Source organism: Tenrec ecaudatus, chromosome 15 (genome assembly GCF_050624435.1).
Source record: "Tenrec ecaudatus isolate mTenEca1 chromosome 15, mTenEca1.hap1, whole genome shotgun sequence".
Lineage (NCBI taxonomy): Eukaryota > Metazoa > Chordata > Mammalia > Afrosoricida > Tenrecidae > Tenrec > Tenrec ecaudatus.
Window position 1 is genome coordinate 61,078,347 of NC_134544.1, and position 24,374 is coordinate 61,102,720.

The 24,374-nt window shown below is 39.5% G+C and overlaps 1 non-coding gene across 1 annotated transcript; it reads right to left on the reverse strand.

The window, feature by feature from the left end:
- Positions 1 to 1,984: 1,984 nt before the first annotated feature.
- Positions 1,985 to 2,148, reverse strand: LOC142428478 (U1 spliceosomal RNA). Its single transcript, XR_012780375.1, has one exon. It is a non-coding gene; the product is annotated as a U1 spliceosomal RNA (small nuclear RNA).
- Between the last annotated feature and the right edge of the window lie 22,226 nt (positions 2,149 to 24,374).

The following is a 24,374-nucleotide window of genomic DNA, read 5'->3' on the forward strand; positions in this document are numbered from 1 at the left end:
CCAAGAACTAGAAAAAGGGGAACAACATAAACTTCAGCAACAGGGGAAAAGAAATCATAAAGATAAGAGCAGAAATAAATGAACTAGAAAGAGAAAGTCAATGGAAACATCAAGACAACAAGATAGCTCTTTTAAAGTACTAACAATTTTAACCAAAAAAAAATGGTAAACTTAAGGGAAAACTCAAATGCATCAATTCTTCTTCAGTCTCCTTTATTCAATGTCCTACATTCACATGCACGAGACCACTAAAAATACTAGGGCTTGTGTCAAGCACACCTTCATGCTTCGAGTGTAAAGCCTTGCTTTTCAACACTAAAGAGGTCTGCTGCAGCAGATTTACTTAACGCAATGCTGCTTCCATGAGTATTGATTGGGGATCCAAGCAAGATGAAATCCTGGACAATTTCAACCTTTCCTCCATTTAGGTTCTTTACAGGTCTCATTGTGAGGATTTGGGGCTTTTTGACACTGAGCTGTAATCTATACTGAAGGCTCTCATCCTTGATCTTCATTTGCGAGTGTTTCAAGTCCTCCTCCCTTTCAGCAAGACAGGTTTTGTCATCTGCGTATTGAAGACATACACCTTCTTCCAAATCCTGATACTGCATTCTTCTTCTCTATAATCCAACTTCTCTGAGGATTTGCTCAGCATAGAGATTGAGTAAGGATGGTGAAAGGATACAACCCTTATGCACACTTTTCCTGAATCGTGGAAAGTATTGCATTATATCTGTTGATTGCTTTGGGTGGCATTGATATTTTCAATCATTATTCATCAGATGATACTTCCTGAAATAAACATTGACCAATGTTTTTGATACAGTGACTCTATGTATTGCTTCCATCTTTTCCTGGTGTCTCCTGTGTCATCCAATACGTTGTCCATGCTCTTGGTGTTGTTAGATTCCCTTGAGAAAGCTCCAGCTCATAACACCTCAATGTACAGTAGAAATGAACATTGTCCATTTCTGTGCCATCAAATGAATTTGGGCTTCCGCTGTCATGCACAGCCTTCTGTAAACCCGCTGTTCATAATGTAAGCCCTGGCATTGTTCTTTCCTTCAGACTTGAATTTTAATTTTTTTAATCCTTGTAGCACACAGGCTGGCGTGCTTCTTCTGGGTAGATTTTGTAAACCCATCACTTAGACGGCTGCTTGTTTGAAGATAAGCCTTTGAGACCTCAGCGAGGCTCCATTCTTTCTGTTAGCTGGGCACCATCTAGGTTTTTCACCATACATTGCTACAGCCTTCATGCATTCAGTGCTTGTTTCATGAAGGCAAGGATTGATGCTCTGCAGAAACCTGTTCACCACGAATAACCTACTGGTATTTGAAATATAAGTGGTAAGTTTCCAGCAACACACAGACTACCAGAGTATGCCAAACTGAAAGATGTGTGGTGGTCTTAACTGGCATCCCACTTTATTCTTTGGAATTTAATAATGATTTATTGACACCCACTGTTTCTCACACAGTGTCACCTCCATTAACACCAGAGGTAAAGGCTTGAGCTTTACATGTTCACACCTTGTTGAAACATGTTCCTCTGTTCCTGAAGAAAGGGGATATGACGGTGCTGTCTTAAAACAGTCATCCATTGCCTCCCCACAGTCGGTCAAGGAAAACGGAGGGCTCGGAAGGAGAAGCTGCAGGGAGAGCATGCTGCTTGACAAGTCAGTTTTCATGGGTTTCTTTCTGCTTGCTATAGCGCATTTCACAGAAAGTTCACTTCTCTGTGTCTTCATTTTCCCCATTACAAAGGGAGAAGACACTCTATTTCTTGTGTGACCACTATGACGAAGAAATGACAAGGTTTAGTGTTTCATTTACTCTCCTATATACACCTATTACAAAATCTATGGCAATTTACAAGAAACAAGAAGTATATCGCTTCAAGAATGCCAACTCAGATAAATCTATACATTGGAGTTCATCAGTTTGTGCCCAGTATGACTATAAATATTCTTTTTTTCCCCCCTTAGGGGAGAGCGCGAATGCAGTCCCCCACTACCACAAGTTATGCAGTCGAGTTTTCCACATTTGGGGAAATCGCAAGGGTCAGTACATCCGGAGTGCAATGGGTGAGCCTTGCCTTGGGAAAACCACCTTCCTGATCATGGTATCTCCCCTGCCAGGTAAATATGACTATAAATATTTTATATGTATAATTTGTGAGCCATTTTAAACCCTGTGGGAAAAAGGAATGGAAATGACCTGAGACTAAATTTAATTGGTTACTTATAAAATCCATTGGGGAATCCTTTGTTGATGCCCTTGGGTTGGACTGCTAAGCATAAGGTTGGCAATTCAAAACCACCAGTCACTATGTGCTCCCGTGAAGATCGACAGCCTCGGAGACCCAATGAAAGGCCACTATGTCAGAATGTGCTGTGTTGCAGTGAATTTGAGTTTTGGGACTTAGGAAAGCATAAGTAGCACAGTGGTTTCTGAGTTCTTGTGTAACTAAAAGGTTGGCAGTTTGAACCTGCCATGTTTCCCCGAAAGTAAGACACCCCCCAAAATAAGACCTACTTACAGTTTTGCCTCTCGTTGAAATATAAGGCATCCCCCTAAAATAAGACCTCCCCAAACATAAGGCCTCCACAGTAATAAGGTCCCCTGAAGCTACTGCATCTCTGGACTGTGGACTGTAGTGGCGGGCACTGCTATGCAGCTCACTATGGGACTGCAGCGCAGCCGGAGAAGACAGGAAGTGCAAGTAAATATACCATAGATTATGAGTATATGTACCATAGGTTGGTGTACATGGAGATGATGGTAGGAACAAGAATTCTTGCTACTGTAGGATTCACTGTTTGTCAGGTTATGTTGGTTTGTGATGACAACTTCTACTGTACCATATACAGGTAACAAATTTCCATTCTTTTTGTTCAACAATAAATGTGTACCATATTCTTCTTCATGGAAAAATAAGATATCCCCCTGAAAATAAGACTTAGTGCATCTTTGGGAGCAAAAATTAATATAAGACCCTGTCTTATTTCCAGGGAAATAGGGTATCAAGTATTCCAAAAGAAAGATGTAACAGTGTACTCCCTTAGAGATTCTTTCTTGAAAACCCCATGGAGTAGTTCTATGCTGGACCACGGTGTCACTCTGAGTCATAGGCAGTCGTGTTTTAGTTTGCTTTGGTAAAGCAAAAGAGAATACAATTTTGTAAAGAGCCAATTGTACTATTAAATCTTTGAACTCATTCCTAAAATGTACAAATCCAGCAATCCAGATAAAACACTTTCTAATTAGTTTTTCTATTTAGTACTTATATTTTCTATCTAGTTCCTCTGGATATTGCTGCTTTACAAGTATTTGGTAGAGGTTTCTTCACTTCATGAAGTTGTATGTAATTCAAGGGGAGGGTCTGAAAATAATTACTTTGCATATAATAAATGATTTTTAGTGCTAGGAGAATTAGCATGGAGGCATCTTTTGTAATTCTGGTTTTGCTCCTAAACATGAGCGTTACTTTATTATATGTCTTATGTATTTATTTGGCTCATCTTTTTAATCTATCAACTAAGAAGGGGGTAGAGAAGAGAGATGGGAAGCACTCGTGGTAGGCATTACTGATGAGCATGAAAGTCTGTCCTGTTACGCTCATACATTCCTTTCAGACTTCTTTCATCACTGCGTGTCCCCGGATTAGATTTTTACTGCAGTCTATTGAATGCATAAGGAGTCCTGGTGTCATAGTAGGTTATGCATTGAGTTGAAAATCGCAAGATCAGTACTTTGAAACCACCAGCTGCTCTGCAGGAGAAAGAGGAGGCTTCCTTTTCCTGTGAAGATGTACAGTCGCAGAAGCCTACCAGGGCAGTTATACTCTGTCTTTTAGGGTTGCTATGAGTTTGAATGGACTTGGTGGCTGTGCATTTTAGTGTCTATGTGCCAAGCAATACTTTTAAATGATGATGTGCCAAGCAGTGTTTTAAATTCTTACTTGTATTATTTTAATTAGAATATACCTCTGTAAGGTATGTCTTGCAGATGTGGAAAGTGCGGCCCCACATCCACATGTAGTAAAGGAAGAGGAGTTGAAAGCAAAGAGCTTATGTTCTTCCACCCTATGCTACATAGCTTTTGAGCTCTTTAGATTTTGTTTCAGCACAAACACTATGATTACTATTAAAAGTATGCCTCAAGCAGCATTTGACAGTAAAAATGCATTGTCTGCTCCTTAGGGGGTTTGTACTTTTATGAGGCTATTCACAGCCTCATAGCCAGGACCTGGCCCAGTTATTGGCACCATGTCTGGCATATAATGCACACTCAGTAAATATTGATGGAATGAGTAAAAGCCACCACCCATGTAGCTGGTATTACTGCACATATTTAAATTATGCTTTGAAATTGCTCTTTGTTTCTGTGCTAGGTCAATTGGCTATTCCTTAAAGTCCCCAGGGATCCTTCTGCAACAGAGTCTCAGTCGGTTTTGTATCCAATGTCCCCTCACAGTGCTTTACTAGCTCAGTGTTTCTTAGCATTGTAACCACCCATTTGGATCCCAGAAGTAAAGAACCAACCACAGGCAAGCCTCCTTTGTTGGGAAAGCCATGATGCTTTGCATAAGCCAACTGCTTTCTCTCAAGAGAAACAGCCTGTAATGAGGGTGGTCAATTGCCAAATTGGGAAAAGCCTTGAGTGACGGAGGCACAGATGCTCTTGAGCATAATTAGTAGAGACTTGCAGTGACCAAGGTGGTTATTTAACTAAAAAAGGAAACAGTAAAGAACCAACACTGGATTATTTTGAGGGGATTTCATGGTGAGTCACTGAACAGAACTTAACAGTGCCACAAAAAGAACAAATTAGTAAGCCAGTGTTTACAGTCCAAGCTTTACAATTAGCATGCGAGTATCTTAAAACCAATGGCAATTCTCTCCTTAATATCTCTGAGGTAACAGAATAAAAGAATACCTAGTTTGCCTGAATTATAAATGATAGCATGGAAGCCTCAAATAATCAGAAAAGTATTCAAAATCAGAACATGCCGATAAATGATATTTTTAAAAACAAATCATTGCAAATGCATTTAGAAAGTTGCCTTTAAAAGTTTCTGAAATTATTATCTGGTAATCATGACTTTTGAAGCCATTATATTTCTCTAAATATTATCCTGAATCTAAGTATGACCCATGTGGATACCTAGAAATAATGGGACTGAGCCTGGACTGGCAACCATTACCATGAGCAAGAAAAGAGAGAAGGGAGATAGGCAGCAAATATGTGCCCAACACAAAGGTTACCAGTATGAGTTAGAGAAGGATTAAGTGAGGAAAAGGGCCCCAAGGAATCCCTGGCCTTCCTCATTGTTCTTTAGCTGTCAGCAACCTCGTTCTGTTCTGGTCCAACCTCCTGGCAAAGACCCAGTTGTTGCTCCTTCAACTCTCATCCCACACAACTTTAGAAAGAAAGCGTATCATGCAGATGATTAGGTAAAAGTAGGTGAGCAAACAAGATGGCGCTATTTGTATTATCTTAACTGGCCTTGGGTATTTATTTTAATGAAAACTCACCAATACCAGAAGGTGTACCAGAATGGAGAAATAAGAGAGTTCATCTTCAAATTACCTCTGAAAAATTCTGGTCGCAACTGGTATTAGACACAGGCATATCAGTCACTCATAGGACAAGGTATTCTCTACTAGATGAAGCAGTGGTATTTGGTAGGTTCAAATTCATATTGGAAATTTTTTCAATATACTTCAACCTGACACAACTTCCCCAGTCCACCTCCACCTTCCACTACTGGCAGCCCCTGGTCCTGGTCCAATTGGTATTTTTACATCATTTTGTAGCATTTCCAAGCCCTCTCTTCTCAGATCTATTTCCAAGGAGACTCATACCCCCAAACTGTCCTTTGCTTGCCTGTCACATATCATCCAACAACACACTTAGGCCTATATACAGTGGATACTGTGTACAGAATTTCATATGGAGCCAAAAGAAAAAAATCTGTCTAAAATAAATCATAAAAACGTGGAAAATATATTCAACCACTCTAGAATCTACGAAGTAGAAGTATTGTAATAAACTGTGGGAAAACCTGAAGTCAGAAAATAAAGAGGGAAGAACACAATAGATATTTCTCAACAGGAAGAACTGAAAACAAATTTAATTCTCAAGGTGATATTGAAAGACTTTTAAGGCATGTATTGAATGACGCTGGAAGCATCAACAGAAGATGGGAGGAGAACAGGAGGTAGCATAAGATCAAGAACTAATGATGCCAAAGGGGTCAAAGCATTGGCAGAAAAAAGGCCCTAGGAATTGATGGAAGATCAACTGAAATGACTCATGAACAGATACAATGTTGGAAACACTCACTTGTCTATGTTAAGACATTAGGAACATGGGCTACATGTCCAACTGATTGGAAGGGACCCAGGTGATCTAAAAGAATGCAAGAATTAGCAAGCAATAGCATTAATATTATTCACAAGCAAAATTTTGCAGTAGATACTTTTTCAATGGTTGCAGCAATCTTTCAATAGGGGACTACCAGAAATTAAGCTGAATTCAGAAGAAAACATGAAATGAAACCGGTCTCTGCTCATGTCAGATCTATATGTATTTTGAATGAAAATAGAGAATAACAGAAATGTGTTTTTGCCTGGGTTTTATTCACTACAAAAGAGCATTAGACTATATCATAACACATTGCTGATGACTGGGCAAAAAATGGGAAATTCAGAACACATTATTGTGCTCACACAGAACCTGTACATAGTCAATTTAACAGAACAAGAGAATAGTATATGACAAAATCAGTAATGTGCTTCAGGGTTGTATGAGCCAATAATCTGAGAAGCGGGACTCTATGAAGAACCCAGCATTGAGATTTGAGGAAGCTCATTAACAACCAGCCACATGCAGATGATAGAATGCACTTGCTGGAAGAAAAAAGGCCTTGAAGTATTTATTAATTCAAACCAAAGTCTATTTTACACATACCCATAAAGAAAACAAAAATCCTCACAATTGAAACAATAAGCAACATTATGATAAACAAAGAACAGATTGATGTTGTGAAGAATTTCATTTTACTTAGATCCACCAACAAGTCCCAGAATAACAGTCAAGAAATCAAAGGGTGTTTATACTTCATTGGGCCAACCTGCTGTAAAATACTTCTACAAGGTGTTAACAAGCAAGATGGCACTTTGAAGGGTAAGGTATTGAATTGGTCTACTGCTCCAGTTGTGAGGATGTGGGTTTTCTTTAATTGACTTACAATCCATCACAAAGGCTGCAGTCTTTGATTTCCATCAGCAAGTACATTCAGTTCTCCTCATTCACCAACCATGGCTGTGCCAGATGGATATTGCAGGTTGATACTAAACCTTCCTCACACACAGATGCTCATTTCCCCTCCCTATGGTCCAGCTTCTGGAAATACGGAGCAAAGACTGACATTGTCACAAGATTTTATTTTGCTTGGATCTGCACTCAATGCTTATGGAAGCAGACGTCAAGAGATCAAATGAGGGACTGAGCAAATATGCTGCCCAAGACGTCTTCAGGGGATGGAAGAGAGGGCTGTCTTTGAGATGTAAGGTATACCTGAGCAAAGATATGCTCTTTTAAATTTTCTTTCTTGTCTGTGAAAGTTTGACAATGAAGAAAGAAGACTACATAATAACTGATGCATTTGAATTATGTTGTGGATGGAGAATAATCAAAGTACCATGCACGACCTTAAGAACAAATACCTCTATCTTGGAAGAAGTCCAGCCAGACTCCTCCTTAAGAGCAAGGATGACAAGACTTCAGCTCATGCATTTTGGTCACATTCTTAGGAGAGCCAGTCCCTGGAAAGGGACTTGATGCTTGATCAAATAGAGTGTCAACAACAATAAAAGAAACACCTTCGATGAGATGGATTGACACAGTGGTGGCAACAATGGCCTCAAACATAGCAACTGTGAGGATAGCCATAGGACTAAGGGATATTTCCTTTTCTTATACATGATGTTACTATGAGTGAACTGACTAAATGGCACTTAGTAGCAACAACAAATGTAAGTTTGTGAATGTTGGGCAATGAATAAGTAAGACCACAGAACATAGTGTTTGTGAAGAATGTTGACTATACAGTGGACTACCACAAGAATAAACGAACGTTCGTGTAGGAAATATAACCAGACATTCCCAAAGCCTTGTTTTTGGCTCAGTGCAGTTTGAAAATTCTTCTTTCAGCATCATTGGTTCTTGCTCTTATGCTACCTCCTGACATGGCGGGACATCGATTAGTTATTTTTGGTACAGGGACTTTGTATTTTTCTATCTTCTTGTGATGCTTCCTGTATCACTCAATAGTTTGCCAATAGAATATTGCAACTTGTGGCTTTAATTTTTTTTGTGGCTTTAATTTTTTCTTCAGCTATTTCAGTATAAGTTCTGCTGAGTGTGCTCTCTTTTGGCTTTCTGACTCTGGGTTTTGGCACATTTCATGATATTATTTGGCTTTGTGTCTTCTCGAGCTGCCCTTTGGAATTATTCTGCTCTTTGACTTATTTCTTCCCCTTGCCCTAGCTACTCTATAATTAAGAAAAAGTTTCAAAGTTTCACTTTTGATATTTCCTTTCTTATTAATGGTCATTTGATTTCTTCATGAATGATATTCTGGTGTCCTCCTGCAGCTCATCGGGTTTTCTGTTATTAGTGTTCAATGTGTCAAATCTGTCCGTGGGATGTTTTCATAATTCAGGCGGAATGAACATACATAAGGTCCTAATTGGCTCTCTTGCAGAGCTTCAGCTTGGCTGCTGGTGGTGCACTTCTTTACCATCTCATCCCACAGATGTTATAAATCTGATTTCTGTGTATTTCATCTGGAAAATCCCTAATGTCTAGTTTTTGCCTTTTGTGTTGTTGAAAAAGGTATTTACTAGGAACAAATTATTGGTCTTAAAAATTTCTATCATGTGATCTCTATACTCATTTCTATTCTCAAGTCCAGATTTTCTACAAAGTCCCTATTTTTCAGTTATTATTCCTTCCTTTTGGCTTCTAACTTTTGCCTCCCAACACCAATAATTATCGATGCATGTTTACTCAATTTGAGACTAGAGTCAGTGGTAGAATCCTTCAATTTCTTTATCTCTAGCTTTTGTGCCGGGTCCATAAATTTGAGTAATAGTTGTATTGATTGGTTTTCCTTGAAGTTGGATAGTTATGATCCTTGATATCATTGTGCTTCAAGATTGATTTGGCAGCATTCTTTCTGGCAATTGATACCATACCATTCCTCTTGACGTGTGCTCCTTGGCATAGTAGAACACATGATTTTCTGATCCAAAATGGCCAATGCCAGTCCACTTCAGCTCACTGAAGTATTTTCATTTTTTTGATGACTTCCAATTGTCCTGGATTCATACTTCACTCGTTCCAAGTTCCCATCATGAACAGATGTTTTTTGCAGCTGTGTTTTCTTACCTAGATCTGTGCCCTATCAGCGAAGGAAGACCCAAAGCTGTCACTCCCACAGACTTCTGCGTTCACGTAACCATGGTCAAGTTCATTTAGAAAAATCACCTCCTCTGTAACATTTCAGCACAAGGGTCCATCCTTCAGCAGTATTTCCAACAATGTTCTGCTTCCGTTTGTAAGGCCTTCAGTTTCAGACAATAGTGGCACGTTATGCATACATAAGGTTTCCCATGGTTAATTCCTCCAAACTGGGCAGATGACTCCTTCCTCGTTGTCTTTTCTTAATCTAGAAACTCGGCGGAAACCTGTTCACTTTGGGTGACCCTGCTGGCATTTGAAAGACCAGTGACACAGCTTCCAGCATCAGAGCAATATGCAAGCCACCACAATTTGACAAACACAAACAGATGATGGTTGTAAAGTAGAGGGTCCCTGAAGGCAATGAAGGCTCTCAAGGAGAGGTTTTGACACGGTGGCTACACAACGAGCTAAAATACAGCAACAATTACGGGGATGTTACAGGACTGGGCAGTGTTCTGTTCCATTTCACATGGATCTGTGTAAATAGGAACCAGCTCCACGGAGCCTAACAACAATTAACAATAGATCTTACCTGCAGCCAGGGGAATTTAGGTGAGGTGGTCGGTCAGGGTCCTCATCCTTCTAGTGCTGGGAGTCCCCATGCACAGAACTGGAGTCTTTTCAAGAGGCCCTGACCATGATGAAGAGTGCTACAAGGAAGCAAACTAGCTCTGCAAACTTAGTCGGTGTTAGCCTCAAACTGTGCCTTCACTGCCCGTAAGGACAGGATGGACATCTGGACATCGATAACCACCATTCCCATGGCTCCGCACTATGCGAATCTCCTTTCTGCTGAGCGAATGCTTCTGTATAACAAAGATCAAGCCCATTGAGTTTATGGGATGTGATCATTAGACACTGTACCAGGTTTGCTTACTACCTGGATGGTACCTTCCTAGGGATTTTCCTTAATCAAATGAATCTATTTTGCAACGTCTAAAAGGTAGCCATTTCTATATGGCTCCTGTCATTCTAGACCTTAATGATATCTATGAAGATGAGCTCTAAGATATTACAAAAGTTTCTCCAAGGCATTTCAAAAAATTAGTTCACCCTCTATTCTGGGATTTCTCTGCACTCTAGTATCTTAGTCCTTGACGAAAATGCAAATGGTATATAACAGTAACATTGTGCTCAAAGAAAGGAACCATTTTCTCAAGTAACAAGTAAAGGAAGACAATTTAAATGACAATCCTTTTAACTTTTACTCACCTTTGCCCATGCTATTTTGTCCTTGTTCATCTAAATTCTAACAGAAGGCAGCTAATGTAAAAGGAACTCTGAAATCAATGACAAATGTGAGGGACTGAGACAGATGAAGGATGTCTTTAAGAGTTATTTGGACTAAAAATAACTATAGCAATTCATACAGCTTTCCTGGGAACAAGGGGAAATTACCTGGAGTGCACTGTATTCCCAACATGAATAGACCTCTGTTTCTATCAATGCAGAAGTCTTAAGGTTCAAAATGATACCATGTAAGCATGACAGGGTCCGGTCCTAGAGAATGGTTCCATGTGAAATGCATAAAAATCATTGTTAAATGTGCATGTTTTGTGATGAGGAAGGGGGCGCACTATTTCTAGAAACAACGTTCCTCTAAATAAGAACTTTATAGTTGGGTGCTTTTTTTAAGTCATCTTTAATTGCAGGTAGCGACCACATATTACGTCAACTGAAAGTAGTGCTTATCTACCCAGGGAAGGAGGGATGCAATTTTGTTCCCAGGGGACAGCTGATCCACTCTGAGACTTGTGCGGTTTCACCATTAAGAAAAGGGCTATTGGCATCTCCCGTATAGGAGTCAGGGAAACCACCAAGCACCTCACAATACACAGGATGACTCTCCTAACTGGAACCGCGAGGAACTCTGTGCTTGCGTGGAGAGGGCTCTCTGAACATGCTCAGCTGCTCCCCAAAGTTGGATACTCCATTCCACTAGGGTGACTCAGAAGAGAGGGCTGACACATCAGCACGGGCCTACTCTGAGACACCTGGTGTCACCATGATTTGGAATTTACTTTATTTCAGCTCCCGTGTTTCCCCTGTGTCGAGAAACCCTACCTCGAAAAATACACTTCACTTCCAAAGTGACAGACATAAATTTTTAAAAATCAAATCTGCAAAAGAAAGCATTTTGACAGGTGAGAGAAATTTGCTTAACAATGTAGAAAGACCGTCGTTTGTGTGCTATAATTAGATCTCTTCTTAGGGTTTTAAATTCATGGCACATTTCAGTCAAAGAAGTCTTACAGACTCCATGTGCAGTGCAAAAACACGTGAGGCCATGGTGGGAGAGCTTACATGTGTGGCATTGGAATCTCTGGTCTGTGGATCCGCCTTCAGTTATGTGCACTTACACGAATCCTACATCAAGGATGGGGGTCCAAACGGTGTGGAAATAGAGGGGTGCGAAAGAGGAGGCGTCGTGCCATCATCAAGGGTGGACACGAGGGAAGAATCCACATTGGATTTCAAAGTTGCCTCTTCTAACAGGGTGTAGAGCCGTACCCCCTGGAGGAGAATTCCTGCTGCCTCTGCAGTCTCTTATGTGCAGGATATACAACTTGATCCCCAGACGGCCCCTCCTCTGTGGCCAAACAGAAGGAACGTGTGGAGATGTGATAGCTCTACCGGAGGGGTCTGGATGCCCAGCATTTTCAGTTAAGCATTAGGATAGACCTCCCCGGCCCTCTGAAACACACATGACTGAGAAAGCAATTTTCATAGCAAGTTACCAGAAAACCCATGCCCTGCCATCTTTGGGTGGCCCTTCTTCCTGCGATGAACTGGAGAGCCTGCTCTGTTATTCTCCTATCACTGATAGACCCCACCTTCAGATAGCCCCTGAATAACTCGGGCCAACTATGATGGTCTAGCTTTTAGTGCTTATTCCAAACATTCAGAATGCTTTCTTCCTCACTGCCCAGCAGGCTGGCCATCCTCCCTGAGACTTCGGATGCCCTCCTGATCCAGCCTGTCCCTATCCCTTATGTTTCTTTTCCTTTAAGCAGACTCCATGGGTGCCCCATGACAGTACCTGTGCCACTACCTTCATGCTGATTCTGACTCAGTGGCCCTATAGAACAGAGTGGGACTGTCCCCAAAGTGTGTCGAGGATGCAGTCTCTCGGGAAGCAAGCAGACACATCTCTCTTCTACAGAGCATCTGCTGGGTTCAATCCTTTCCATTAGAAGCAGAGGGCTGCACTGCTGCGCAACAAGGGCTGCTTAAGTATCAATGTGTTGCAAATTGTTTTACAAATTTGAAAAGACTGAGAAAGAAGCAAACTATATAAGGACCCTGTACACTATCAAGTATTCTACCAAACCCAAACCTCACTCACTGCCATTGAGTCGATCTGATGCACAGCCACCCCGACGGACAGAGTGGACCCGCCTCTACAGGTTTTCATGCCTGGGAATCTTAAGGGGACCTGAAGGCCTCATTTTCCCCCTGAGGAAGGTTAGTGCTTTGAATTGCTGACCTTGTGATTAACAACCTGACGTAAAGCTCATTACACGACCAGTGTTCCTTAGGTACTATTCTAGCAGGCCAAAATATCAGATTCTCCCTTGCAGGCTCCTGGTACGGTGTGGAAGGAGATATGTACAAGTGTACTGATCGCTTATCTTTTTCTTTCAGCAGCAGCGTGTTTACTGACTGTCCACTCTTGGCGATGGCATCAAGTTACCCTGACTACACACACTGTTGTGACAGGACTTCCAGTCAAGATGGGCGGGAACCTGTCTTCAACAGTTTAAAAACGAAAGTCTCTTTGCCAATGTAGAGACATAAACTTATGTGGAAAGGGACGTTTTCCTTATAACCCCCTGATTCTCTTAGAAACTCTTCTGCCAAAGCCCGGGACTTATTGCTGTTGGATTTCTACTTCTGGAAAGATTGCTCCAGCTTTGAAAACAAAACAAAAGACCTCAGGATAGGAATTGGATTGTTTTTGCCCTGCCTCCTAGCCATTTTCTAGGGAATTTAGAAATGATGATATAAATAGAGCAAATCTATTCACTCACATTATTAAGAATAGTTGACAGTGATGTCGGTGCAGTAGCGGGGAACTTGCTGCTCTGAGCTGTCGTCTGTGTGGCTTTTCTTTAATTGCTAGATGAAGACAACCCCTAGAGTCGTGGATACATTCTTAATGGCAGCAGAGTATATTATAGGGACGAGTCCCAATTGTCACAATGGTAGCAGGTTATTGGAAGTTAAGGATAGGAAACATTACAATTTAGCAATAATTACGCACCCAAATAAGAATTTTGATGAGAAAATAAATGATCAAATGTTATATAAGGTAGTTTTGGATGTTTAGCTTAATCTGGTTTTATCTGGTTTAAAATGGAACTGATTTTATTAAACAAATTCAAAAAGCACCGCAGTCCTACTACATATTGTTAGCGTCAGGAAAAGCCTACTTAGAATGCTTCTCCAGAAATGGCAGCCACTCACCTTCTCTGACAATACGGCCAGTGTTTTGAAGAAATGGTAGCAATGGAAGTTCTTATTCTAGATACAATACAGAATGAAATAAATAAATAAGCAAGGCTTTAAGTAGAAAATGCTTAAGTAGATGTCCATTATTTAGATGTAGCTGACACATTCAGAGCCCGAATTTTCACGAATACCATGCCCCATGGTCTGCAATGTCTTACTATTATTTTTCTCTGCACCACCCTCTCTCTTGATAGGTTGATAGAGATAGAGATCTAAAACCAAATTCACTGCCATCAAATGGATGGCGACTCACAGCGACCCTGTAGGACAGGGTATAATTGCCTGTGAGTTTCTGAGACTGGAACTCTTAACTTGAATAGAAAGCCTTGTCTTTCTCCTGCAGAGAGGCTGATGGTTTTGAACTGCTAACCACTAAGCCACTAGGACTTCCCTGGAGATAAAGAGAAATCATACAATTTGGGGGATTGGGAAGTCAAAATATATAGTCCAACAATAGATTCTGAACTTCTTTTTAAAGATTTCTATTCCAAAGTCCATAGATCAGGCTCTATTCCAAAGAATATAGTTCAGGAGATAGAAAGAGTACAGATTTGAGCAAGAAGTAAAATTCTGACAAAAATATGTTTATCTATTTAGACTCTCCCATCACAGACCATATCCCACGTAACTCTTTTTTAAGGAATTACTTGACCACTTTATACACAAAGGAAGAGTAATTAACTATTTTTCTTTGTCAACATTGATAATACTACTTTGATGATAATACCAATTTGATGAGAAACAATCAGTTTCATATGAATGAATATTTACCATATACTCTTTAAGGGAATAAAATCCTTATAGCTGAATCAGAGCTACAGAGTACATTTTCCTTTATAATCAATATAAAGAGAAAAGTAAAATTAAAGGGAGTAGAAATGAGGAGTTTTTTTTCTTTCTTTTTTTTTTTAGGCAAAGAAAACTTTAAATCCAGTCATTGAACCCTCCCATCGAATGTGAGCTGCATTAAATATTTATTAACTCTAAAATGACACCACAGCTGTCATTTTATATCAAGTTTAAAGCAACCCTGTGAAGCAGTTGACGTTTTTACACACGGAGTAGGAGCCTTCAGCTCGGATGTGGTAAGGGGTTTATATAAGGGAACCGAGCCTGGCAGAGACCACTGAAGGCAGAGAAAGCACAGCCAACTGGTGCCTCTTGTCCAGGCTCCATTGGGTAGAGCTATGAGATATATCGGAGGGAGAACTGCTTCAACTCTCTGAGACTTGCAGACTCTCACTGACTAAGTAAACGCTGGAAGTACATATGTAGCCTGGTATAAGCTTAAGTGTAGGATGGGAGCAGATAAAGGTTCACTGAAGACGTGAGATCCAAAAGATGCATTGCTGTTCGTCCTATGGGCCTGCTCAGGCTAGGCACCGAAGAGAAGAGGAAGCAACCAAGTGGAAGCACTACCAAAGGAAGAAGTCTGGAGCCCCTGGCTTTCTACCCATAGGAAGGGTGGCAGCCTCCTACCCACCCACAGAGGCACTGGAAGCTCATAGACCTGTGGAGCCCTTCCACTTGGCCACATGAGGCTGAACGGACCACAGAAACAGAAACTGCACCAGCCATGAGGCTGCAGACACAATCTGAAATTCAGCAGTTCATATGGCTCAAGGGTGTCTGTGGAGGGGAAGAAAGTGGGGCGGGGGAAGGCCCAAGAAGAAAGAAATGGTAATTCTGGAAAAGTTGGGGAAATGCCATGGGAGCCTTACAGCATATCTTAAGAACTTTAGATTAAGAAGTTTTGGCACTGGAAAATGATAACACTATGAAACATTTTTGAAGTTTGTAAGAGTCTGTGTTAGGAAAGGTCTTCCAGAGAAATAAAACCAGTGACACTCATGTATGTATAATAAAGAAATTTATATCAAGAAAGAAATAGATATCATGAAAGTAGGGCACCTAGCTGCAGAGTAGCCGGCCCAGTCCAGCATGGGACAGCTGCTAAGCTTGAGGCCCTTGGCTCTTCACACTGGTGCTAGTGCTGGAGAGCTAGACAGTCATAAAATGAACCAGAAGGCAGGAGGTGGGGAGATCACTGACCAGTGGAGATGAAGTTGAAGGAAGGAAGGGAGGGAGGCCACAGGGAGGAGGAGAAAAGAAAAGAAGGCAGGGAGGGGGAAAGAAAAGAGGAGGATGGTACCCATGAGTGAGACATTTTGAATACTTTTAAATACTTTCTTTATAAATTAAAAACAAACAAGCAATGTATTTAAAATATCTTAATTCTTAGAAGGAGCTTTGGTGCTATGGTGAGTTAAGCACCATAAGCCGTTCTCTGGAAGAAAGATGAGTCTCTGTCTCCTTATAGTTTGGTTTTTGGTGTGGTAATTCCAAATTATAGTACTTAAGTAGTTATTTTTCTTACCCTGAGGACTAGTCTGCCCATACAAGGGTACATCAAAAATTATTGCTACAAAGTCATAGAAACTTTTTATTAAACAAAAAGATGAAAATGTAAAGTGATTAATTCTTGACTTGTCCTCCATCTAAATCTCTGCATTTTTGAGGAAGGTGTTTATATCTCCATAACCACTCCCTGCCTGAACAATTCTGTACTCTTTGATTGACACCACATCAAAACAGCAGCTTTGATATCCCTGAGGGAGGCAAATCCTGTTGCTTTTCAATGACCTTTGAGCGTTAAGATCAAAAAGAGTCAGAAGGGGCAAGATTGGGGTATTGGGGAGCCTGGGGTAAGGTATCTCGGTGCATTTCTTGTAGGACAGACCTTACTATCCTCAAAGAACAAGTAAGTGCATTGTCATGATGGAAAAACATTCCTTCGTATAATTTCCCAGGCCTTTTTCTCCCCAATTTCAGTTTTCAACTTTCTTTAAAGTATCTCTGTTAGTTCTGTGTCATTTAAGAAAATCTATTAAGATTATCCCTCTGAAATCCCTACAAAATAGTCACTATCACGTACTGAATTTAGCTGGTCTAACAGGTTTACTCAGAAGCTACTTCTTTGATTAGATGGGCCTTGCTGACTGGATTTTATTGATAAAAGTACGTTGTATCCCTGGTTAATTGCAATTCACTCAATGAAGTTGCCTTTGGTCTTCCTTGACTTCCATCGTTTCTTAAGGGATTGATGGAAAGATCAGTTAGTTCAGCTAGCTGGTGTTCTTAAAATGCTTTTGGTATCTGTCAAGTCAAAGCTTGCTGAAGCCTAGATGTTTGCTTTAAACTGAGCCTGCCAAACTATGTGAGAGCCCAACTTCAGTAGCTGTCAAGGTCAATGATAATTCTAAGGTGGTATCCTTCCAAGTTCTGAATGTTAGCTAAAGCTTTTCATTTGTCCAGGACAATGGTCTTGCCTTTCTAGACTCATCTTTGATGTCTACCTGAACTTCCTTAAGATGTTGACACTATCATTTTAGATGGGACAGTATTCCAGTGTAATTGTTGCAGAGCTTCAATGATTTGGCTTATAGTTTTGTGTATTTGAGTTTTGTTAAAAATTTGATATTAGGAGTGATCTAAAATTTTTTTTCATTCATGGCACAAAAAGTGTCTTCCTTGACAATATCCTAATGAGATTAAGATAACTATACAAAGGGACTTTAAAAAAATTAATGGATAGATAAAATTAAAAGATGATGAATGTTTTATATAAGCTTTGTGAAACTCACTAATATGATTAAGAGAATTTGTCTGCAACAATCCAGGAACCATGGCGACATGCTAAAACACATTTTATTTGCAATAAATCCATGCATGTATGAACTGGAATCTTGGTGGTGATATTTATATATTTTCATTCCTAGCTTAAAACTAGTAATCTATAAAAATAAAAAATCTATAAAAACATCATTGATGGGTAAAAATGTAATTATTTTTTTCTTATTGATGTTTTTATTCTCTAAAAGTAATATATTAACTTTCCATAATTTCATAAATAATTTGAAGTTCTTAACTCATGTAAATTACTTTTAATTATCTGGATTTTTGATTGCTTGCCTTTTACCTATTGTTTCAAAGAATAGAAATTTCCATAAGACACCGTTTTTAGTTTATACTGCAACAATGATTTTCTCAGTAATTTAAAAATTATATATTCATTCAGTGATTTTAACACAGCAAACATGAGTATTTTGAGGAAGGTTTAATATACAAGCTGTGTCAAAGAGACTGAAGAAAACAATTTTCTACATTGTTTCATAATCTATCTGTCAAAACCAAATGAACCCTATGCCATCAGGTTAATTCAAAGCACAGTAGCCCTGCCATATTAAGGGAAATGGCTCCATGTGGTTTCCAAGACAGCAAACGCTTATAGTCAGAGACAGCCTCGTTTTCCTCATGCAGAGCAGCTGGGGATTTGAACAGCAGGTTTTTTGGTTGGTAGCCTCACACTTAACCCATTGAATCACCATGACTCTTTAATATGCCTGCTATTGAAAAATGACTACAAATAGATGTTATATTTGTGGCATATGCACAACAATTTGTACATGTGGTATCAAATTATTGTAGAAGAAATAATCGAAAGAAAATACATATCAACTACTCTAGCAACATAACTGAGAAGTCATCCATTAAGCTTCGTCTGCATTTAGTTGACACAGAATCACTCAAGTGCGCATGCCTCAAGCCAGCTGCTAAATGAGAGGCTACTCTCCATGCTGGATTCAAGATCAGAGGGCATAAAGAAGCCAACAATGTGTTTACTTATTTTGTAGCTTCAATCCAAATTATTTATTGACAAAACAATTAACAATCAGATTCTGAAGGTATTATGTTTACAGAATAATAAAGTGAAAAATAGAAAAGAAAGAAAAACTTAATATCATCACAAAAGTCAAGCATAATCTTCTGTTAACCTTTATAAGCATGTTCTGCCTTGAGGAAATATATTAAAGGTAGGGTGCAAAGACAAGTAAAATTTTCTTTAATTTTAACTGAACAAAAATACAAGGTGTTTTTTTTTCTGGCAAATGCTGCTGAAATAATTCATGTATGTCATTTCATGCAAAAGAGTGAAGGTAGAACCTTATTTAACACCAAACAAAATCTTGGCTTAGGAAACATTTTATTCTTAGGAGTGAGCCACCTTCATGTTCTTGTCTTGGCAAAGTCTTTTTAAATCCACCACCAAAAACATTGTCTAAAAATAAAAAGAAAAGAAAATATGGATAAATTTCTCTATCACAGTTAAAAACATTTCATTTTCTCATTTAAGGAAGGACATGATTCTACAAATCCAAGAGATTCAGAGAACAGAAGGAGGATAAATCCAAAGAGAGTTGTATCAACAGATACTATGGTGAGGATCTCAAAAATTAAACATAAAGAGGGAATCCTGAAAGCAGAGTGTAATAGGCAAGCAGTCGAATACAAAGAATCTCCATTAAGATTGAGTGTCAATAGTTCCTCAGAAACATTAGAGGTCAAAAGAAAATGGAATTATACATGGAAGGTATTTAAAGAAATATCAAACTGAACCAAACAAAAACACCAAGGAGTGTCATTTCAGCAAAACTATCTTTCCAGAACAAATGTGAAATTGAAACATTTCTAAACAAACAACCTTACATATCAACTAGACTGGCCCTAAAAACAAAACATATCAGGAGTTCTATAGTTGGAAGTGAAATGACACTAGACAGCAACTAAATGCTAAATGTATAAAATAAAAGCCTCTATAAAAGGCAAATGTATGGACAAGTATAAGGGCTAATGTAATGAAGTCAAATTAATACCTTATGGCTTTTCTATCCACTCTGTATAAATACCACCAAATGATTTGGTGGGACCATGTGAATAAGAAATAGATGCTTCTAACTTGGGGACTAGTCAGTGTTGCCATTCCTGTGGCTCTACAGAGTCATCTCAGAAGCAGGAGCAGATAGAATTCCAGAACTGAGAAGAAAGAATTGTGGAATAGATGTGAGATCCCTGTTTGTAAGTGGTGGGAGCAGTCAAGGGTGCAGCACAGAGACCGTTAGACAGAGCCGAGGAGAAGGCAGAATGACCAAATGACCATATGGCTGAGAAGCTAAGGATGAGAGACTGGGTTATTGGCTGAGAAGAGATACTGTTATGGGCCAAGGACAGTATCCTTAATTTTTTTTATTCTGACATGTGGTAACCTGTTAATTTTCTTAATAAATTCTCATAAACCTGAGTATCATTTGTGAGGTCTGTATAGCAATTGTAACAGATTATTAAATCCAGCAGAGAAGTAGAATTCTGTGGGAGGAATGGCTGGTGTCAGAATAAAGAAGGGTGGAAGGAGGAGGTATGCCTGCCCTTTTGTAATAAGGCCTTTGTCTGACGTGTCATTCCTAAAGATGTTTTCCCAGCCCAGGGCTCTCTTAGTACTCTCTTGGTGAATTATTTCAATGTACACAGGTGTTTTATCTTGGTTTCTTGTAAGAGTGTGCTGTAGTTTTCCCCATATAGATCTTTTGTTCTTTTAGTCAGGTATATCCCTAGATATTTCAATTTGTGTTTGTTATTTTGATCTCCTCTTCTGTAGTGTTATCTGATGTGTATAGCAGTCCGATGGACTGTTTGTTGATCTTGTATCCTGCCACTCTTCCAAACTCCTCTATTGCTTCCAGTACTCTCCGTGTGGAACTGTAGGGATTTTCCATATATAAAATCATATCATCTGTACATAACAATAGTTTCACCTCTTTCTTCCCCAGATGAATACATTTTATGTCTTCTCTTTGCCTTATGCTGTTAGCTAAAGCCTCCAGCACAATATTAAATAAGAGTGGGGACAAGGGGCGTTCTTGTCTTGTCCCCATTTTCAGTGGGATTGTGTTAGTCTTTTCTCCATTGGCTACCACGTTGGCTGTTGGTTTTTCATTTATAACTTGTATTGTCTTGAGGAATTTCCCTTCTATTCCTATCTTCTCAAGTATCTTAAACAGGAATTGGGGTTGTATGTTGTCAAATGCTTTTTCTGCATCTATAGATATTATCATGTATTTCTTATAGTTTTTCATGTCAATGTGGCAAATAACATTAATGGTCTTTCATATGTTGAACCATCCCTGCATCCCAGGTGGGAATCCCACTTGGTCGTGGTGAATTATTTGTTTTATATATTGGCCAATATTTTGTTAAGGATTTTTGCATTGATATTCATTAGGTATATTGGTCTGTAGTTCTAATTCTTGTGGGATCCTTGCAAGGTTTTGGTATCAGAGTTATACTAGCTTCATAGAAGGATTTTGGGAGTTTGCCATCTTTTCCTATGTTCTGGAAGAGTTTGTGTAGGATTGGTGTTTGTTCTTCCCTAAATGCTTGGTAGAATTCTCCAGGAAAGCCATCTGGTCCAGGGTTTTTTTTTATGATAACTTTGTCTATTTATTGTATTGCTATGTGTCTGTTGAGATTCTTGATGTCCGTCAAGGATAGTCTAGGGAGAGATTATTTTTCCAACAATTTGTCCATGTCTTACAAGTTATTGAATTCATTGGAGTACAGTCCTTCATAGTATGGTATAATTATCCTTTTGATTTCATTAGGGTCTGTTGTAATGTCCCCTCCTTCACCCCTCATTCTTCCTATTGGAATTTGTTCCCTCTTTTTTTAGGTTAGGTCTGCCACCGGTCTGTCGATTCTCTCTATCCTTTCATAGAACCAAATTTAGCATCATTACTTTTTCCCATAGTTTTATTTTCCCTCTCCTGAATCTCAGCCCTGATTTTTTATTATTTATTTTCTTTTGCTATTATTAGGATTATTCTGTTGACTCTGCTCTGGTTGTTATAAATTTTGTGCCAGCATATGAATTTTGAGTCTCTCAACCTTTTTTAGTTGTCTATGTATTGCTATGAAACTTCCTCTGAGAACTGCCTCGGCTGTGTCCCATACATTTTTGTACGTCATGTGCTCATTCTCATTGGTTCCTAGAAATATCCATTTCATCTCTGATTTGTGCCAGTATGCACTCCTTTTGCAATAGAGAGTTATTCATCCTCTGATTGTTTGCTCTTGTTTACTTCACCTTCCTTTGTTGATTTCCAGCCTTATGGCACAATGGTCAGAGAGAGAGGTCGGTATGATACCAGTGTGCTTAAATTTATGTAGATTCACCTTATGCCCCAGCATGTGGTGTATCTTCAAATATGTGCTGCGCGGGCTTGAAAAGATTGTGGTTTGTTTTTTTTTGTATTTGGATGAAAAACTCTGTAAATATCTAGCAGGTCTAATTGTCTAATTGTAGTGTTTAGATCTCTAGGCTCCCTTTTGAGTTTCTTACCCTGTGATCTGTCTTTTTCAGAGAGCAGTGTATTGAAGTTACCCACTATAATTTTTGAGGCTGTGATTTCTTTTTTCATCTTTTGGAGTGTTTGGTTGACGTATTCAGTGGATCTCTCATTCAAAGAATATATGTATACATGCTTAGTGGTTCTTTGTCTACCATTCCCTGGAGAATTAAATAGTGTCCCTCCTTATCTCCTTTTATGGTTTGCCCTTTGAGGTCAATTTTATCCAAGATTAGAATTGCAACCCTGGCTATTTTTGAATTGCTGTCTGCTTGGTATACCTTTCTCCAACCTTTGATTCTCGCCCTATTTTTGTCTGTAGCCTTGAATTGTGTCTCCTGTAGGCAGCAGACTGATGGGTTGTGTTTTCTAAACCAGTCTGCTAGCCTGTCTTTTAATGACTTAGTTCAGGCCGTTGATATTCAGGGATATTATCTCCATCTGTGGACTCTGTGATTTCATCTTATACCTTTTGTGTTGAGTGTTTTCCTACCTTTCTTTCTTATTAGTGTGTTGTGCAGATGTGTATGTGTGTGTATCATTCTGAACTTCTTTCTATCCTTAAGCCAATGCTATCTTGGGGTCTGTTTTCTCTTTGTTTTTTGGGGTTTGTTTTCTCTTTGTTGCCCTCCGGGTGAGGTTGTTCTATGTGGCAGTCTCTTATTTATGCTTGGTGAATGTTGTTTGTCTGCCCATACTGTGTCGGCAAGGAACTTTTGTTGGGCTGGGTTTCTTCTAACATGTTCTTTGAGTTTTTCCTTGTCTGGGAAGACTAACTTCTCCATCTATCTTGATCAATTATTTGGTTGGCTAGAGTATTCTTGGTTTTGTGTTGTTTTCCTTCAATTTTTGGAATATGTTATCCACTCTATCCTCTTCCTCATAGTTTCTGCTGTTAGGTCTGAGCATATTCTTATTTGGGAAACTTTACATGTGATTGCTTGTTTTTTCTCCTAGCTGTGCTCATGATTTTCTCCTTTTCCTCAAATTTGGATAGTTTAACTATTATGTGCCTTGGCGACTTCTTCTTGGGATTCAGCCTAGCTGGTGTTCTTTCAGTCTCCTGAATGGTTGCCTGATTTTCTTCCATTAAGCTGGGGAAGTTTTCCCATAAGAATTCGCACACTATAGTTGCAGATGATTTCTTTGTTTTGTTTGTTGTGTCTTCCTCCAGCAATCCAATAATTCTAATGTTGCTCCTCTTAATAGGATCAGACATAGCTTTTAGGTTTTCTTTAGCTTCTCTGACAATCTTATTAGACTTTTGCTTGTGTTTCTTAAAGTCGGCTTGGCTGTCCTCCAAGTCACTGGTGCAGTTCTTTGCTTCCTCCAGTTGATTTTCAAAGTCCATGTGTCTGCTACTGGGTTTTGTTATCTCCTCCCTAAGCTCTTTTAATTCTCTTTGTTGTATGGACTTTATCTCCTCTATCATTTCATCCTTTTTCTGTATTGTTTCCCTCATATCCTGTATGACTCCAAGCAGCATTCTGAAAATTTCTTTCTGGGGCAGCTCAATGTCTGCTTCTTCTATGCATGTCGTTACGTTCAGGAAATCTTCTGCCATTGCCTTTTGTTTCTCCTGTTTTTTCATTGATTTCATTGGGGCTGATGGTTGTTTGTGTTGCCTTGTTTTAGAGGAACCAGGTGCCATTTTCCAGAGAGTCGAAGAACACTGGCTCCCTCTGGGAGACCTGTAGGAATGCTTCTTCAAACTGCCTACAGCTAATTTCACTATGGAATTAACCCACCATATTATCCTCCTGTGACTTCCCTCTCAGGGGAGTGCCCCAGAAGGCTGATTTGGTGTTGCAGAGGTTGGGCAGAGGTTCCTATACCAACTTGAAATGTTGACGAGAGTTGGCCAAGCTGCCCTAGGCCTTGTGGAGTACTAAGGTAGACTGAAGGAAGTTCCCTCAGTCACTTGGGACAACATAAGAAAAATAGGAACAATCTCCAGGCACACAAGCAGGAATTCCCCAGATTATCCCCTGATAGAGGTTGGCAGGACTTGCACCAGTCTCAGGCTAACTGCACAGGGTGTAGGTCACTTAGCTGGATGTGGCATATGTGTAAATGCCTTAGGCTA